A 17,991-nucleotide genomic window follows, 5' to 3' on the forward strand; every position below is an offset into this window, starting at 1 on the left:
ATATCTCAGGCTTATTCTATATAAAGATCTTTTCTAAATTTACAAGGAAATAACTTGTTAATGCATTTGTCAAGAAAACAGAAATTGCTAAATGTTATGGAGCTTCCATTTACTTTTCCCTTTCCCAGCTATGTATCTGCCTTTTAGGTATCCTAAGTGTCTTACATCCTAAATTAATGATAACTGTTAAATGGAAGAGCTAAGATCATGATCTACCACCCTCTTAAGACTTTTGACAAAAGGACTGGGCAGACTTTGGGGAAAGTAGTGTCTTAAGCCACTAGAGTAAGATCTCTGTGATCCCTTCTCTGAACGTAATCTATGCAAGCCAATGAGTTCAGTGGGAAGCTGATAAGAAATGACTTAGGAAGAGGGTATCTTGTAAATCTTGTCCTTCTCCATGAAGAGGGAAGGACGGAAGGAGTACCAGTCTTTTCTTTGAAATCACAGGAAGAAGATTAATCCTTTGTATGTGAGGTCTTAGGGTTTTCCAGAAATAAATCATAATGAAATAACAAAAGTTGGGGATTGAAAAGAAGGTTAGGCTGTGGGCTTCCAGTGTCTGATGGAGTCCCATACATACACTTTGGTCAAGGTACATTACTTTTGCAGACTGAGGACCCCACAAACAAGTACAGCTCTTCCAAAGCTTTTTCAAAGCAATAGGAGGCTTAATGTAAATTGCATCACAAGATAAAATATATTTATGGTTAATTTACAATTTATTTATTAATGTGTTAACAGGTTAAATATTAATTACCTATTAATAAGTTGAATGGTGAATTGCTGCTACTGACATACTTAGCTTTTAGGAAATAGTCTTTTCTAAAAAGCTAATCTCTGACTCTTTTGACAGATCCTAAGTATGTGTTACTGTTCACTGAAAAGATAAAAGACAATACAGAAGCCAGAATGTTATAGGATACAATGGATGTTTATTTTGAAATAACTTTCCTTAATCCTCTAATGTAAAGCATATCGTACTCTTACCGATTTAACATGAAAAAAAAAAAGGAGAGGCTGTTTGCAGATTGTATTAGGTTATCAACCACAAGTAGCACATCTTTTCTAGAGAAGAATGTTGTGTAAACTAGCCTATGAACATTCAGCTGAATACTGAAATTTTTTTTCAAACGCAGCAATATCACACAACCTATTATGTTCTTAACGAGCTCTATAACTAACAATAATGTCATAATGATAGTTACATTAGCATATTCATAGACATAGAAACTTCCTCATAAACTTCACTGGTGGGACAAGTTCCTACAGGTTTCCTACAATACCTACTTTACTCCTTTTCTGAGGCTTTCACCTCTGGGTTGAAATATAGTGACTAATGAAAAATGAAGTGTTATATTGTGGAAGTTCAGGGAGTAAAGAATCTGTAGCAAAGTGCAGCTGAAGATGAATTTTGGCTGACAAATTTTGTAGCCATTCCTTTCACCATCCAAACCACTTCATACAGAACTTGGATTTCCAGAATAGATTTTCTATTCAAACTCACATTCAGACCTTCTTTAACTTGACATTTCCCAGCCTGATACTGCAAAGTTATGTGGTAGGGGCAAGAAAAGTCTCATTTTTTAGCCCCTGAGTCATATCTGAGTTTATTCTAGAAGGTGTGCCATTGATGAATAGGTAAAATACTATCATAACAATAACTAACTTTATTACAAAGTTCAGGTCCCAAGATCCCTCTAATAAAATGTGAAGTGCTTGAGAAAAAAAAATTTCTGTAGCCACTTAAATGGTAGAGGGGCATCAAAGCTCCCAAATGTTTGCAACAGATGTTGCAATTATACATGGAAAAGAGAAAACTGCACGCATAACAATGAAGATAGCAGACTAAACATGAAAGGCTTTTATGGCATAAGAATATGTTTGCATAAAAAAATGCTACGATTTAATTTGCAGAAAGACATTTTAATCTCATTCTAAGTTACATCAACTTAATTAGGGATTGTAAACAGTAGTACTTTAAGATTATATAATTTTAATTGACAAATCTTCTTCTTTCTGAAGTATTGCTCCCACCCTGCTGGAACGCTAGTTGCTATCAGAGACAGTAATTTTTTTTTGTTAATTTAATGTATTTGTCAGTAATTTCATCTGGAAAATTTGATTAAAAAATCAGAGACACAAGATCTGTTAGCATGAATTTTTTTCAGCCATGCACAAATCACCCTCCAACAGCAGCTATTCAACAAGGTAGCACTGTTCAACTCGGTAAGCTGAATTCTCAGTAATGTTAGCTGCCTTATTATTCTGGCAAAATCTCCTGCCTTATCTATTTCCAGAATAATTGCAGTTTTTACACAATGGTTTGATAATGATAATCACATTCAACTTTATCTGTAAGACACTAAAGTACACTTTCTACCCTACAAGTAACTGGTAAAGCTTTAGTTAATGTATCTGCTTCAGCAGTGCAGTTCAGCAAATGTGGGCCAGCTGGAGGGAGTCCAAAGAAGAGAGTGACTGGCAACTAGGAAACATGACCTATAACAAACAACTGAAAAAAACAGGTGTTATTTGAAGGAAGAAAAGAATTCTGAGGAGTGAAAAAATAACGATTTTTGAATATTTAGCAGATTGATGCAAAAAGGAAAAAAATAAATATCTGATTGCTATGTCCCATATGCACCTAATTAATACGCTTAAACTGCAGTAAGTGACATTTAAGCTAAATGATTGATTTTTTTCTTATGACAATTTAAATAAACTGTTATGATGTTCACACAATCTTAATTAAATTACATTAATTAAATGGTATTAAAAAATTACATGCAAAAAATTATATATGTGTAACTGATCTTGCCTTTGGGCTATGGTGTAATGCTATTTGACCTCTTATGACTCTCTGTAGACCCTTATTTCTTTTGATTCTTGGCTATCAAGATATTTACAATAAACTTAGCTCCTTCTGCAAAGACTCCAAGAACAGGCCCTAAATCTGTCATGGTGTTGATAATCATGATGATCAGAAGCGTAGCACTTGTAAAACTGGGATGTGAAATCCCTTACCTCGCAAAATGTCAGTCAGAATCTCCTTAAAAATGACCTTGTGATATGATCCTGACAAATCCCAGCTGTATCTGAAATGGAAAGGTTATTTAATAGTGAAGTTTATTTTACTTCCTGCTGTCTGTAACAAAAATAAAGTGCATGATATAGTCAAAACACTATAAACTCCTACAAGGCCCAAACCACAGTCATATTTCATTTACTATTGTTTGTTTCTGATATATTTTAGATTACTTCTTTATTGGTTTTGAATGCTGAAATCCCTAAATCATGGTGAGATCAGCTTCATTCTCTTAAGTATAGAAACAGTTGGTATAATGTAGTTCTTGTTAGACTATCCATGCCCAAAGAGAAAATAATCTTTGACTAAATTATTTTTTAGACAAACTCCGTTTGAGTACACACTATGTACATGTACTTCTGACAAGCTATCTGAGCCTAGATTAACTCTAGCATCTGAACTCTACACATACAAAAAAAAATATTTTGAGAACAAAAAGGACATCACAGCATTCTAGAAAATCCAGTGGGTTTCCTTCTCTTTTTTCCAACTAGCTTTCTTCCGTCGTCCCGTTTTATGCTAGTATTTATTTTGATTGAAAAATTGTTTAAAAAGTAGGTTTAAAAAAATACAGTATCTTTGGATTAAATAAATTAATAAAAACTTACAGGTCTGGTTACCGTCACTGAACCATTGCTTTGTGCTGCACAGGTGCTGTGAGGGACTGGGTGTGTGTAACTATGAATTCCTTCAGAAAGGGACAGCCCCCCCTGCTGCTTTAACCTCTTCTTACGTCACTGGCTCAGCCCCCACGCTGGAGATGTGGCAGGACCACTTCTCCACTGACTCCGATTTCTTTGTGGTTATTACCAGCAACAGTTTCTGTTCAGTCTCTTGTAAAATGAAGCTGTTCAGTCTCTTGTAAAATGAAGCTGGGTAAAAGTTGTGAATTAGGTACCTGTCCTGCAGCTGTCCCTCGTCAGCATTGAGATGTCAGCAGAGAAGAGAATCTGCCTCTTATTTCTGTTATTGCCAGTGACTGCAAATGACATCACTAAATCTGCAAAGACTGACTTCCTAGGTAGCCCTGATTCCCTTGCAATTCAAGATCCTCCCAAGTTCCTGATCAGTTTATATGCCTTTCTTTTTACCCCTGAGAATATTACATGATCTCTGCAGGAACAGAGTGGAGGTGGAATTCCTTCTGTCCATCACTGGCAGCCTCTGAGGCCTTATAGTTCCTCAAATAATTTTTTCCTGAACTGGATCCTTACCTTGTTCCTCCCGTAGTCACTTGTGTGAAAAAAATAGGCCAGAGATGCTATAAAACTGTCAAAGAAGAACTGGATATGCAGATGGTGGTTTTACACAAACACTGTACAGGCGTAAATGACAAAACACGGAGACCAAGGCACCTGCTAGTCCCATGTGTCATGAAATGATCAGAAAGATGAAGGAGTTAACAATGTTGGCTTCTCTCCCTTCAGCAGTGGTGGATATGGTAATCCAAGGGACTAGATCAATAGAACCCATAAAGTTTACACAGCTCCGCTTTTCCCTGCAGAACCTGGGCTAGGTTTGGTGGTCTACAACCCATCTTACTAGGAATGGGTCTATTACCATCTTTTCCATATAATTCCTCGTCTACATCTCCCTTGATTTTCTTTGTCAGTTACTTCCACAATAATAATAATGAAAAAAAAAAGGTTAAAAATCGAATAGAGATATATATCTGGGTTTTAAACGTTGCTTGTTACTAGTTTCTAGAACTAATTTCAGTTAATTCTTGTTTCAGCTAACCATCTTTCCAGAATACGTTTCTAAAATAAAACCGCTCAGGAGAGAAGTATGAGTCCTAATCTTTGCAAAGAAAAATATTTGCTGCTCAGTCATCCCACCACACTTACTGTTGTTCATGACTCTGGCAGTGACAGTGCCCTGTTACATTCTTAGTGGGCTAGAAACTAGATGCATGCATCAGAAATACTGTTCCTGTCTCTAAGAATTTGCAGTTTAAAACATATTATAGCATGATAAAGCAACAGCTAGAGGTAAATTTTTTCATCTCTACTGAAATCTTACTTGTTTAGAAAGTGAATGTTTACTGTCTGCAAAGCACTTAGGATAAAATACATGCAATATAAATGACAATGAAAACAAATTTTCTCCCCTAAATTGTTCTATAGAATTTTTCTTCATAAAGTACTGAAGCAAAAATACATCTGTAACCATGGAGATTATACCAGGCAACATGAATAATAATTCAAAATGTGGCATCAGACAAATGTTCTTGTCATCATGGCTATTACTACAAAGAAGTAAGTTTCCCCTAAACAATTTGCAGAAGCAGGATAGACGTTAATTTCTCAAGCCTCTTTTTTGCAAGGGGGAAGGGGAAGTGTCAGCACTGTGGTATGAGCAGCAGACTAGTATTGTGTTCAGTTTGAAAAGACCCAGCTTCCCAGGCTCTTGCTAGTTTCAACTCACAGATATGATTTGCTGAAAATACATATCTTCTGTGACTAGTTACATCAGAGCAACTAGTCCACCTCATTGCCTGCCCAACATAAAATATGGCCATGGAGACATACAGTTACAGAATAAATAGTAAACTATTCTCATTAATTTTTACTTTTTGTTTTTTAGCATTACATTCAAATGCCCAAAATCCATCTTAAAAACAATACATGCATAATCTTGGAAATACCAAGATTTGGGTAATTTGTTAGCTATGAAACAACATTCCTTCACATTTGGTGATATTTCTTTCTCTGCTTATTCCTTCTCTGCATAGATGGCATCAAACAGTAAATAGCGCTGGCTGCCAGGTTCTAATGCAGGATGCATATTGATGTGGTTCTTTAATCTGGTACAATCTATAACACAGAGGGGAAGAATTACTGCAATTGGGATCTTTCCTAATAAACAAACCCAAAAAGAGAAAGTCACTTTGCCACCTAAGGGGTTAACTAAAAATCTGGTGTTTTGAGTTAGGAGGAGAAACTGAAGATGATGCAAGGATGATGTCAATCCTGTTTACTTACAATGTATGAAACTTAGTTTTCTTCAAGACAGGAGAAATTCAGAAACTATTTCCTTTTTATGCAGTCCTGAAGTACTCAGCTGTTCCTCAGAGAGCCACATACCTACTTTTTTTTTCTGCCTCTGTAACTTTTTTCCAATTCCTGGCATTTTTTGCCAACCCTGAAATTACAGATTATACTAAATCTCTTTCCAATTCTTCTTCCTCCTCCATTTTATTTTGTTTTGGCAACAGGTCATTGTTCCACCTACCACTTTTATAACGCTGGATTGGTTTTTTTGGTTTATTTTTTTTTCATTTATTTCAAGTGACAGGCCTTTTTTATGCTCTTCAAAATACAATTACACCTAGCCATCAATGGATAGAGGTAGAAGGTAATTAATTATTTCCCTTTCTCTTCTGTAGAAGGCTACAAAGAAGCCCAATATAAAAGCAGCCGTTAACACAGCTACTTAACCTAGTGCTTCTGTCCCAGGAGCTCTGACCACCGGGGATCATCGGCAGTAATGCCTTCCACCATCCCCCAAAGCTGGTGTTTCCAGGCAAAGTGCTGGTTTTCTAGAAGGAAGAATTTTACCCAATGTGTTCACTCAAACTTCAGGATGCAGAATTTAAACAGGTTAACATTTAAATCTGGAAAAATTAACCACATTAAAGCAGCAAAAAACCGGTGTGTTTTCCTTTGCAACTGGCAAGACAGCTATGCCTGACTGTGCTATTACTGACGTTAGATTCAGCCAGAGATAATTTGATTTGGGGACTGGTAACGGTTTGAATAAAGAATTGCAGTAAATACAGCAACACAAGAAGCAGGGACATTTCCATTCCTTTGCCTTCTGATCTTAGAGTTATTAGTTTCTGCATCCATCAGTAGAATTTGCACTAACAAATATCATGTATTTAAGATAGAGTCTTTCTAACTTCCTCTGAGTCGAAGCGGAGCCTGTAGGGGTTACGGGCCCAGGCCCCCGCCGGGGCTCTCTGCAGGCCTTGGGGGGGCCCAACGCCCAGACCCCTTTCGCAGACACCTGCGGCGGGGCGGGCAGCCTCCTCCTGCTGGTCTGTGGCTGCTCCCTCAGCAGGACCGGCCCGCACACACCGCCACACACCCGCCCCACAACCGCCGTGCCCCGGCCGGCCGCCCCCACACCGAGCAGCGCCCCCGCGGCCGCCCCCGCCCCGCCCGCCTCAGCCCCGCCTGCCGCCCCCGCGCCCCGCCTCCCCAGCCGATTGGCCCGAGAGCACCACGTGACCGCCGGGCGGGCGGGGGAGGCGGTGCCGGGGCGGGCGCGCGCTCGCGCGGAGCCGGGGCCGGCGGGAGCGGCGCCGACGAGGGCGGAAGTGCGCGGCGGGGGCGCGCGGGCGGCGGCACCCCAATGAGAGCGCGGGGGGCGGTGGCGGCGGCGGTTAAAGCGGAGCCGGGTGGCAGGCTGGAGCCGCAGCGCGGAGCCGGGTCTTAGCCCCCAGGTGAGAGGGAGCGTGTCTTGGAGCGGGCCCGGCGCGCCCCGGGCTCCGTGGGAGCTTGGCTGTCCCGGCCCCGCTCCCTCGGTGGGGCGAGGTGGGAGCCGCTGGGTCCTGGCCGCGGCCTGAGCGGGCCTGGGCCCGCCGGGCGGGGGCTGTGGCTGAGCTCCCGCGTTCCTGCTTCTTCCCCTCCCACCCCGTTTTGTGGGGAGGGAGCGGGGGTGTCACACGGGGAGCGGGGCGGGCAGAGCCCGGCGGCTTCTAGCCCGGGGACGCGGCTCCGCGGCCACCGGAAAGCTCTGGGGGTGCGGGGAGGGCAGAGCCTCGCGTGTGGCCGGTGTCCCTCGGGCCCGAGGTGGGGCTGGGCTGCCATGCAGCCCCCCTTAGGGGTTTGGCAGCTGGTGCTGCGTCCCGATGGCGCTGGGGCTGAGATGGAGTCGTCGGAGCTGGGTGATTGCTGTGACTTGTATCTACAAGTGGGGCTCGGGGGAGCGAAGGGGTGAGAGGCTGGCCTTGACTGTTGGCTTCTCTGGCTTCTTTTGGCTGCCCTTGGATAAGTGATAACGCTTCATCTGTGCAAGATTAAATGGAGTATTTGGGATACTGTTGGTCTCAGCTGAACCAGAAGTTTCTGAGGGATCTTGTTTTATCAGGCCGGGTTGTCTCCGTGCTGCTCTTGGTTCTCCCGGCAGCCTTACTGACACGGATCTTGTAGGAGGAGAAAGGTGGTGTCTGAGCGCGACCTTACCTGGCGAAGGGCAGGGAGAGAGGCTGTCTGGCGGAGCAGCCCAGTCATGCTTCCTGAACGGCTGGTGGAGGCCTCACTTGCTCTTTCTGCTGGAGTCCTGTTGACTCAGTCCTGATCTTGGAACAGGGGATTGGGTCTTGACAACCTCAGAGTATTTTCATTTGGAAAAGGGAGCAGGGAGACTGTATCTGCACTAGGACCAGCCTTGCCTTTTTCCAGGCTTAAGTTTGCAGTGGTAGCTTTTTGTTTGTTCAACTGTCTAAACATTACTTCTCTAGTTCTGAGATCCTTGTTTCTCTTATGAGGGGCAGGGAAGTGCCTGCCTGTTCAAGGGCATCCTCAGAGCTCTGATTTTTCAGGAAAAACTGGCTTTTTTTTTTTATGCCTTCACTGTCTGTGCCCCCCCCCCAAGTTATCAAAGCTGAGAGAAGGAACTGACAACTGGGAACCAGACTCATGTTCAGCCTTCATGCAAATAACCTGCAAGAACCACAACTTTTTTGCAGAGAAATTAATAGCAACAGTTTACTTGGCAATAGCACCTTTACACTTACTCACTTACAGGAGACTTGTTAAAATAGTTTTATCTACTACTTTAATCACTTCTAGCCCCTGTACACTGAACTTAGACTTTTGCTTATGATTGGATGGTATCAGTTTACCTTGGTAAGTTTTTGCGTTTACTTTCAGTGTTAACTATTTAATGAGTAGGAAAGCTTTTAAACTACTCCTGTAAATAAGTTTCCTATATTAGATTTATAGCAGTAAATTGTTTGTTGTAGACTTTCTGGAGTAGGCCAACTTGATTGTTTTACATGCCTGGAGAAATGTGAAGCTGACCTGTTCTCACTGGAGTTATGTATGTGCTGCCAAGGAATGTCTAGTTTAAAGATTTAGCTGGAATGTGTTACAAAAACTCTTAACTGAACGCTTAATTTGATCAGACAATACCCTTTCTTGGTCACCCTTTAAGACTTTCAAAATTTGTCTCTCATTGTCAGTGCAGTGGTACTGGATATCTGGATAGAGGAGTAGTTGAGCAGTTGAGACATTTAGATCAAATCAAGGTAGTAATGATGAGACACTGCCTAGACAAATTGGATGTGTCTGCTGAAATCCTGGATGATATATAGATTCTGTGATCTAATGACTCTTTTCAAGGCTTTAAGTTTTTTCAGCTGCAACTTAATTGATTAAGCATCAACTGTTACTGACCCAATGCTGGATAAAATGGCTTGCTTCTCTAGGAAGTGTTGGTGTCCAGGCTATGTGAGCAACAGAACTGTCCTGTGAACAGAGCAGAAATGGCCAAGTGCTGTAGCAGAACAACCCCTAACATCATGGTTTGGGAATCTGGTTCATAGTTTGTTTTTGTCCAGTTGCATTGTAAACTGTTCGGTTTCTGTGCTGATACTTCCACTTCAAGTTTAACTTGATGATTTCATATTAACTGGATTTAAGCTCCACATGATTAAGTGAATTGCTTTCTATGACACAATGAAGTCATCTGAATTAATAGCCTCTTAGAGGTACTGAAGGAGCTTGTTTCTCATGACAGCTGTGCAGGCAGTAAGCACTCAAGGGAAGGCAAGTGCATAGTGGTATCAAGACAAAGGGTGTCTAAGGTCAGTAGGTGTCTTGTGCCTGGAACAAACAACTAGGGATGGCAGTAGTGGTCCCTGGGGGTTTGAGTGAAAGGCAATGGCTGGGGAGGTCACAGATGTAGATAAATGTGGGTGCTTGCTGCTTTTCATACCATGTGCGCCTGACTTCTGCATGATTGAATTATGAAAGGTGTGGATCCTAACTATCAGCCAGGTTAGAGAGCAACTATATTCTCAAACTCTGACTTGGAAGTACTATCCTGCTGAAAAGAACTGAAGCTTTTTAATGTTTTCTTTCTTCATCCACATTCCACCCCCATGTTTCTGGTAACTATTCTCCACCACCATTGAGCAGTGATAATGTTCCATTGCCTGGAGTGGCAAAGTTGGCAAACAATCTTGTCTGTTCCATTCTCCTAATGGTAACAATCAATTTTGTGGCTTTTGTGCTGTGATACCTGCCTCTTGATAAGAGGCTCAGGGAGTGGATAATTAAAAAGTACTTGATAATAGCTGCCAAGGAGCAATCATTTTGTTGGTAGCTCCTTTTAGCCCATTAAACAGGACTAACTTTCATCCATGCCTGCCCCAGAAATATCAAGTTGTCTTGTCATTTAAGCAAGATAAGTCTATATAACTCGTGCTTTGTCTCTTCATGTTCTTCCAAATACTGCTTTAATAATAATATTAGAGGATCTGTTTTGTCTTTTGTGCTTGAGATGTGCAAATGTGTTTTTCAAGACCTGTCAAAATGAAAGTCATGAAGTCATGTAATGAGAATGTTATTTAGGCTGCTGTGTAAGTAGCTACTTGAGTCTTTTATGGTGACAAAGTACTTGGAACAGTCACTTTCAACTGTTTATGACACACTGAGCATATAACATTCCTAATGTTTGCTGAAGTGGTTCAGAAAGTAGCAAATACTGGTTAATTACAGGAATATGAGACTTAATGGAAATGCAGTCCTGACTGGGAATTTTTGCAAGATCACAAGTCAAAAGACTGAAAAATCAGTCCTGGGATTATAAGCATTTGTTAAAGCCTTAATCCTGTCAACTGTTACTTTGTGAATTAGTGTTGCTGTCAGTTGATGTAATTAGCATGAAATTTCAGTCTGCTAAAAGTGCAATGGAACTGGAGTTTTTAATATGTTGTCCTTAAACTTGAAACGTGGCAGAACTAATCTGAAGCCAAAGCATAGAACTGGAAAGCTGAGAATGTGCTGAGTTAAGCAGGTGCTGTGATTTCTCTGGTTTCCAAGTCTTTTGGTATGTATCTTTACCTGTAGTGGGAAAGATCATTCTTTGTGAAAGTACTGGAGACCTAGATTCAGCCCCAACTTCGGGCATGGGTTTGTTTGTGTAGATGGACATGTCAAATCTAAATTGGCAATATTCTTTAATACTGATGACAAGGTTTTAGTTTTTGTAAACTTGTGATTTAAGCCACTAGCTTAACAAAAAAAATCCCATTTTACAGATAGAACTATAATGGAGTACTGCATTATAGGGTTATACTCAAAACATGACAAAGTGCTTCGAAAGCTCAGTTGTAGGAGTGACCTGGACTCTGTTGCAGAACACTGACTAGAGGGGTTTTTTTAAGGGGTTGGTTTACAAGGTGGTGCTACCCTGTTCAGCAGGACACTTGGGTACCACTCTAAAGCATACATTTAATGAGTGAAGTGTTCTTAGATAAAGCTGCATGGCAGTTACTTCAGCTTTTCAGAAGAGAGGTGTTTTTGTGAACTGGGGGAGCTGTTCCCTGATTAGAATAAACTAATTCTGAAGTATGTAGTGGTCTAATTCAGCTTTTCGGCTAAACTGCCACTGTGGTAAGAAACTCCTCCCCATGATGGTACTCTTCTGCTATTTAGTGTTCTTGGCTTACTGTGTGATCCCATTTTGGGTAGGTAAGGTATTCTCATTAGTGTAGTTACCAAGAAATCTCACTAACTGACTTGTATATCAGCCTTCTGCTCTTATCTACCATATCATAAAATAGACTAGCCAAGCAGTTTAAGTGGTCTCTCAAAGGACAGGAATGTGTGTTTGAAAATGGTGCTATTTCTCATTCTATTTTCATTTTCAAAACACATTTTAGGAAGCAATTCAATTTTTTTTAAACAATTCTGCAGGCTCATTGAGAATTTACTTGAAGGCAAACTAAAATCGAAGGAGGCGCTGAGTTGAATCTGTTCTGGAGCTGTAATGGAAGGAAACTAATTCAAAATTATTAGACATCAGTAGGCTGACCAGTGGTGCTACTGTACATCTTTATATTAATTTAGATTGTAAAATGGTGATCAAGCAGTGATCTTGTCCAACTCTTTAAGTAGTCACAATGGTATTCTAATAGTAGCCATCATCTGATAAGCATGCTTCCTAGTATACTCTTGTAAATAAATATTAGTTAAGATTTCTAATTAAGTGTTAGTTTTGAAGGACTACCTGCAAGTTGTCAACCAGGCTGATCACTTTCAGATTCCCACAAATACAATTTGCAGCAACTGTATTGCTGGGGCACAGACTTGAATCATAGCGTCTCTGAGGCTGGAAGACACTTGTGGAGACTGTAGCTCAGCCCACCTGCTGACTGTGCTAATCCTGACCCATAAACTGGCTTGTCTACCATTCCTAGGTAGAGCTTCATACATTTCTGCTTTTTCTCATGGGAAGAGTAACCCTCTTGCCTTGCCTTCCTGGCATGCCTGCCCTAAAGAGCCTGCAGCCATCCACTGTAGCACTTTTAACCGTGACAGCTATCCCAGATCATCTCTGTGATCCCAATGAGGTTATGACCCCTGCAGCTACATGCAGACTCCAAATGTCTCCTGTTTGCTTCCCTTGTGGCATGGATTAGTGTACAGAAGCACCCTGTTGTGCTCACTTCCTAGGGAAGGACACGAGAGCTGTGAGATGAGCCAGCTGTGTATCAGAATAGTAGTTTTTTCTTATTCTGACACCTGTGGAGAGGGGAATGTCTCAAAGAGCACACAAGGATAAATGTATAGTTTGTATTCTGCATTGCTTCTGTATTTTCATGTGACCTGGCACTTGCTAGGTCATAAAGGGAAGTATCCTGACCTAAATGTGTCCTAACTTCTGTGTGTTGGAAGTCAAGTGATTCTGAGTTAAGTCTGCCACCCAAAACCAGAGTTATCAACAAGAATGTTATTGTGCTGCTCTGCCTTCTGCAGTACTCTGGAGGCTCTGTGGTCAGAGAGCACGTGTTTGGCTGTAATTGCTTTTATAGTGGTAGGCAGAGCATTTTCCATGAGGGAGACCAAGGATAACACTTCTCCCACAAGGGAAACTCTCCACAGCTTTTCATTATCTTTACACGTTAGAATAGGGGTACCAAAACTGCATGTGATCCCTGTACTGGTGGTAATCCAGTTTCTGCTTAAAGATGGAAATACTGTTTTTGGCTTTGATATATAATATATGAATACAGTAGAGAAAAATAGATGCCTTTTTGTTATTGAAAACATCTGTTCTTAGTCCAGTAGAGAAGTAGCCTCTTATATGTGCAGAATATCTTAGTATGGTATTTATTTTTCATGACTGGGGAAACTGGGATGAAGAAATGTGGTTAAGGTGACTTAACACAGAAGCTGAATTATGGATAACCAGTAATTACCTGAAGTACTAAATGTCACTGTTGTTGCTTTGTGTGATGCAAATGCATTGATTGAAAGGTAGGGAAAAAAGCTTAGTGCTTGGCACTTCTGTGGTGTGTCTGATTGAAGGCGCTTAGTGACTCATTGTATAAATCTGTGAACCCTTCAGTTAAATGCTTAGAACAGTGGAAGTATTTTCAGAGGCTACAGGGAGATGATTGCCCAGTACCCTTGGGGAGTGGGACTCATGGTTAAGAGTAAACTCGGAGTAGAAGTTTATTACTTGCTTCTGCTCATCATAACAGTAGTTTGTTTCCCCAAATGGAGATGTGAACATGAGACTAACTTTGCTTTAGGAGCAAGGATTGTAATTGTGTGGGTGGATACAGTTGCTTTTGCTGGTACTAAGCCAAGCTAAATAGTGTTTGGACTCTTAATTTGTCCAGGCATCCAGTTCACCAGGGAAACTGAAGACATCATGATCAAGCAAGATCCATGTTCTGGGACAGCAGTGATAGCAGCTCATGACCTGTCTGTCTGCAGTGTCTTGTGCCATATTTGCAAGACCATTGAATTACCTCTGACATCTCAAGGACTGGGTAGGGATGAGGGGTGGGAACTTGACTGGGTTGCACTTCATGAGAACTGAAGAATTAATTTCTGCAATCTGTAGCATGTATATTTGTTGGAATTTTCTATATCAGTGTTGGTGGCAACTTTCTTGTGGATTATATAGCTGCAGGTTATCCACTGAAGTAACTGAAACCATGTTGTAACCTTGTACTGATGTAGGATATGAATCTTAGCTTTTGAACTAGTGTGCTACTTAAGACATTGTGTAAGCTCTTTGTCTTGTCTGTTCTACTTGTTATACTCCCAGGATCTGATTAAAGATTGGTAGTAGATGAATGATCTGGAGCATGTATGTCACTGTCTCTTAGCAGTGGTTTGGTGGATTTGGTGTATGCTGTGTGTTGGGTATGAGCATGCTTCTGCATGGATGAGCTTTCAAAGGAAACGTAGCTGAAATATGCTTTGCAACTCAGTGGGAGTGAGGATGTTGTGCAACTCCACCTGAGTGTCACTTTTCTGGTATGAGCCTAATTGAGTAGTGTGAGAAATGGTATAATAATTCACCTTAAGTAATTAGGCAACCAGACAGTTATCACCACAGTGACAAACTCTTAGCATAATACTGATTAATGGTGTTAACTTGGTCTTTGTGCTTATAGAAGACTTCTGTCAGGTTTCCTAGCAAGTTCTTTCTAGGATAAGAACAATATGGTAGATCATTCTCTTCTGTAGTCTCTACAGTGTGTCTTCTGGGTGTTAATACTAGACCTGGAGGCTCATGAAAGTACTTGGGGAGGTCTGGCTGCAGAAGGATGTAGAAGAGGTGTGTTTTGCTGTAATGACACTAGTGGCTATAATTCCCACTTCATGTAACACCATCTTGTTGAAATAAGAGTATGTTCTGCTTGGTGCTATGTACAGCCTACCAGTTGCTCTGCACTGAGTAATATGGAAAATGGGATGGTGACTTCTTTTTACTGATAAAACTCTATATTAAACTACAATGCTTCTGTAAGCTATCTGTGAAACAGTGAGGCAATTTTTATAACTGTATTGATCTGTAACTACCTTTATCTGAATACTAACTGTTGTGCTAGAGTTTAGGGGAACTGTGATGGACTGGGGCCTTCCTGAGGTACCTCACCTCTTGGGAGAAACTTCTCTTTAGGATGGTGCTGCATATGCCCCCACTGCAGGAGTGTGTAATGCTTGTGAGCCTGATGCACCTGTCTCCTCTGGCAAAGAGCAGTGATGCTGCTAGTTAGGGGAGCAGCATGTTTTATGCTTTAGTTCATTGCTGTTGACATGGAACAGATACCTGTGTGACAGGGTGGTACAACAACATGGCAGAGCTGGTGGGTTGCACCCAATGAAGCAAGTAGATGCAAGCCTATTATTAGAATCTGAAAGGACAGGTGTAGCATCAAAACTGCAGCTCTACTATGCTGTTAATATGGTAGATGTAGATACTTTTTAAAAGTAGTATTAAAAGTACTACCTTATAAAGTATCTGTAGAAAACAGTATGAAAAGCCTTTGAAGACTGGAACAGGTAAGAAACCAATTAAACATGGCCTCAGTTGCTGCACCGCTTCTGTGGACTTAAATGGACACTTTCACTTTAGTTCAGAGTGCAAAAATGGAGTAACCCAGCTTTACAAGGCAGAGTATTCTAAACAGTGCTTCAAATTGTCTTACAAAGGTTCTCAAGTGTGGTAGCATCTTAATCATCAAAGATGCCTGTTGTGCAAGTTCCTTACTGCTCTAAAAGGATGACTGTTCTCACTGGCAATGTTGTGGGGACCAATCTTCTTGGGTGCTTATCAGGAGGGATAATTCTAGATCTCTCTGCCTTATTGCTGTTGTCTTTGTTTTGTGTTTCTGTCACTGGAGGTGATGCTGCATGCAGGACAAATCTAGGCTTCCAGATAGTGATGATCCATCTGAAGGCATAGAGGCACAGTATCATTTTGGATCTCTCTGTGCCTTGGTAGAGTTTTAAGTTGCATTTTCTGACACTGTACCAGCATGAATACAAACTGAGCAATGTTACAGTTGACTTCACACAGATTTCTATGGTAGTCTTCCTGGAAAGCTGATGCATGGTGGAGTATTGGCAGTTTTCCCACCATTACATGGTCTCTTTGTTGGGGTTTTTTTTCTGATCCCCGTTAGGATCTATAAGGAATTCTGTAGGGGAAACTGCCAGTTTATCTCCTTCCCCCACAAGGAAGTCTGGGTAGAGATGCCCTGCCTCATGACTGTAGAAGTACAGCACTTGTAGACTATTTTCATGTGTCATATCCTAGAGGAGTTGACTTTGTGAATAGTATGGTTCAGTAGATAAAGTGGAACAGCAGTGGAGACAACCATTAGCTTCCGTCTTGCAGGTATTTCCAGTGCTCTTTATGCATTGAGTATAGAACATTGTATAAACGCACTTGGCTTAGCATCATCTGACCTCTTAGAACCACTTGCATAGGTGACTAGCGGATTGCAGTTGTCCAGATGCATTACTACACAACCAAATAGCTGCATTTCCACTTACGGGGCCCAGTAAGCTTTTTAATCTCTATTTTAAGATAAGGTATATGTTTTCTTCAAGCAGGAATCAACTTGGTATCATAGCATAGTCTTAGCTTGGTAGCAAATTAGAAAGGCTTTTGTGTAATTCTGTCCTCTTATCATAATAGTCTCTTTAATGCTGCCTTCCATGATTCCTCCCTTTCTTGGTTGAATAGTCTCTGTATCTATAAAGACTAAGGGGAAACACAGGCACTGCTTTATTGGCCTAGGAAATGGAGATGCCTACCTAAATGCTCTGTATCTGTGACAAATAGAATAATTGTAATGAAATGGATGTTTTATACAGATCTGTGTAAAGGTGCCCCAAGACCAAAATGAAGCAGCAGAAATAAGGCTTGCATTCTAGTGTCTGTATGCAGTCTCTAAGATGACTTGGAAGGCTTCGTGGCCTGCATATGACTGCAGTATTGCAGGACAGTACTGTGTTGGGGTGCCTACATGCAATAATAATCTTTGTACAGTTCTTACCTGTCTAAGTGTTAACTTTATATCATGACCTTTGCAATCTTATTTAGTCAAAGATAGATACAAATAATTTTTTTGGGTGCTGCAGTACCTTAAAAGTACTATTTAAGGCTAGTCCTTTTTTCTCTCACTTAGCTACTGATCAGAAACAAGTTACTGGGCTATCTTTCTTCCACTAAGGGAATTTTAAAAAACCAAAACCCTAACAGATATTTAAGTCCCTTAGGAACAGGGATATGTATACATTCCCCTGTATTTCAATTTGGCATAAGATCTGGCTTTAGTTTAAAGGGTTGCTTTAAACTGCTACCCTTCTGATGCTCAAACTGAGTTTTCCTGTGACTAGATCTTTGAAGGCTGCATTCAAATATGCAGCCTTGCTGTAAACTTAGTTAGGATTTGGTTCCAGGTTTTCTTTGGATGTCAAGATTATTACCTTGAAATTACTGCTCACAAGTAAGACTGTTTATTTGTAATAAATAATCTAGAGTGGTCCTTTACTGAATAATGTGAGAGGGCATGTATTTAGGAATTTTAACTAGTAAGTAAACGCCTGCTGCTGTCAGATTTGTTTTCTGAGTTATAATGATGTGTCTTTCTGAAAACTCATAAGCAAGTTGGGCTATGCTTGGCAAGGATGGGGGGGAGATGTGCTGAATACAGGTATTTCATAGTTAAAATAGGTCACTATTCTGTGATGGCTACATCTGAAGATAGCCATAAAAAGTGGGGTTGTCCAAGTCTAGCTATAGACTGTTGCAAAGAACAGTGTGCCAGACTCTGTAAGTTGCTAGAGTAATAAAGGTCAGTTAAAGTAGCAATGCTCCTGAGAGTCTGTTTCTTCATGATCTATTCTACACAA

General features: G+C 40.9%; 1 protein-coding gene across 2 annotated transcripts in view; it reads left to right on the plus strand.

Annotated features, from left to right (window-relative positions):
- Positions 1-17,991, plus strand: part of RALB (RAS like proto-oncogene B) — a 49,546-nt gene that overhangs the window by 15,889 nt on the left and 15,666 nt on the right. The window contains exon 1 of one of the 2 annotated variants that reach the window (XM_055718477.1): positions 7,379-7,538. The exons of the other annotated variant lie outside the window; for it this stretch is intronic. The gene's annotated coding sequence lies outside the window, so the exon portion shown is untranslated. Of the gene's footprint in view, positions 1-7,378; positions 7,539-17,991 lie in introns of those variants that run through there. 2 annotated transcript variants of the gene reach the window in all.

The sequence above is a fragment of the Falco cherrug genome, chromosome 8 (genome assembly GCF_023634085.1).
Source record: "Falco cherrug isolate bFalChe1 chromosome 8, bFalChe1.pri, whole genome shotgun sequence".
NCBI classification, from domain to species: Eukaryota; Metazoa; Chordata; class Aves; order Falconiformes; family Falconidae; genus Falco; species Falco cherrug.